This window comes from Mesitornis unicolor, unplaced genomic scaffold, assembly GCF_000695765.1.
Source record: "Mesitornis unicolor isolate BGI_N332 unplaced genomic scaffold, ASM69576v1 scaffold39329, whole genome shotgun sequence".
Lineage (NCBI taxonomy): Eukaryota > Metazoa > Chordata > Aves > Mesitornithiformes > Mesitornithidae > Mesitornis > Mesitornis unicolor.
In genome coordinates this window covers 598-2,525 of record NW_010205911.1, presented here as the reverse complement: position 1 = coordinate 2,525, position 1,928 = coordinate 598, and positions in this window count along the sequence as shown.

Genomic DNA, 1,928 nt, shown 5'->3' with positions numbered 1-1,928 from the left:
TTGCGGCGGTCGTAGTCTTCGTTGGAGTAAGTGCTGAAGACCTGCCAGGGTGGAGGGGGCTGCTCAGGGGTGGGGGAACACCACAGCCATCCAACATCCCAGCACCCGTGGCCAAGGGGGCATCCCAGGGCAGGGGGAGCCCTGGGCATAGGGGTGTTACTGAGCCTATGGGGAAGGAGGGAGGGATGGAGGATGGAAGGAGACATGGAAGGAAGGAAGGACAGATGGATGGATAGAAGGATAGAAAGACAGATGGATGGATGGGTGGATGGATGGATGGATAAAAGGATGGATGGACAGAGAGACAGAAGGACGGATGGATGGACAGAACTAGAGTGGGGAGGATGGAGGGATGGACAGATGGATGGATGGACAGACAGAAGGATGGATGGATGGATGGACGGACGGACAGACAGATGAGTGGATGGATGGGGTGGACAAGCACTGCCTGCTCTGAGTCTCACACTTTGGGGAGGGCAGAACTGGCTCCTTCCTCCCTGCTCCCCTCATCCTCCCCTTCCCCAGCCTCCCCAGCTCTCACCCCACCACCTTCTCGTGGCCCAAACTGCCCCACGGGAGCAGGGAAGGGCTCTCCTGGGCAGCTTCACCTCCGCTGCCCTTCCCTGCACCTCACCTCTGCCTGGGTCCCTCCATGCGGGCCTGAGCTGCCAGCCCGGAGCCTGGGCACCCAAACCTGTCCCAGCACAGAGGTCCCCAGCCACCATCAGTCCCAAGGGAGCAGGGATGGGGACAGCCAGGACCGGTGAGGCTGAGGGGCTGAGGGGACACCCCTTTGCTCAGCCCAGGGCTGGGTGACACTATGACAGGCACTGAGGTCGGACGTGCCACCAGGACGACGTCCCCAGCCCACGTCCCCACACCCCAGAGGCTGCCAGCACCCCTCTCCGGATGGGGCCATGCACTGAGCCTGACAGATGTCCCCAGATGGGCCCCTGTCTGGCGATGGCGCCAGGGGGTGGTGGATTAGGGATAACACTAAAGCCTCGCAGGGGATGAGTGTCAAGGGCCGTCGCACAATGGCCGGTGACACCCACAGATGGGCAGGACCCACGTGGGTGGCACCCAGGGGCGCTGGGGATGAGCAGGGCAGGGGACACTGCCACTGTCACCCTGTCTCTGTGTGGTCCCTGGGGGGCTGTAGGCACCCGAGCCTACAGATATGGGAGCACATCCCGGCTCACCCCGCTGTGCCTCTCATCCCTGTCCCCACGTCCTGGGGGGTTTGGGACGTGCTGGGGGCCTGGAGCGGTTTCCAAGGGAGAAGCAGCCAGAGCTGGCACATTCCCAGGGGCTGGCTGTGGGTGCCTCCCTCTCTGGGTGCAAGGTGCCTGTTTTGGGGTCCTTATGGGGGTTCCCAACCTCTACGGTGGGTTTGGAGGCTCAGCATCACCCATGCACCTGGGGGGGGAGTCAGGGTGCTCAGATGCCTGGGTCCCCTCCCCACCCGTGCACATGGGACCCCCACCATCACCCTAAGGGTGGGTAAAAGTGAGACCCTAAAGGCCCTACTGGGGGGCATAGAGCACCCCAAAACCCTCAGCTGCCCATCCAAGGTAGGAGGAGGACACCCTTCCTAGGCCGGTTCCCATGGGACCAAGCCCCCCCCGCAGCGTGCAGCCATCCAGTCCATGGCCACTGCTGTCCCCTGCTCCGGTCACGGCGGGCCCCGTCCCCCCTGTCCCAGGTAGGGGCCACCCACCCGCTCTGACTCAGAGCCAGAATATAGGCCGGGGCTCTAAAAATAACCCAGCTCCGGCACAAAGCGATCGCTGCTGCTCCGGTCGGGGGGATTCAAGCAGGATAGGACACCCCAAAATAGCTGCACGGCCCCCTTTCCCCCCACCCCATTGCTGGGGGAGCAGATGGGGCCCCAAAACCCAGCCGCGGTCCCTGCTGGGGTATGGGGG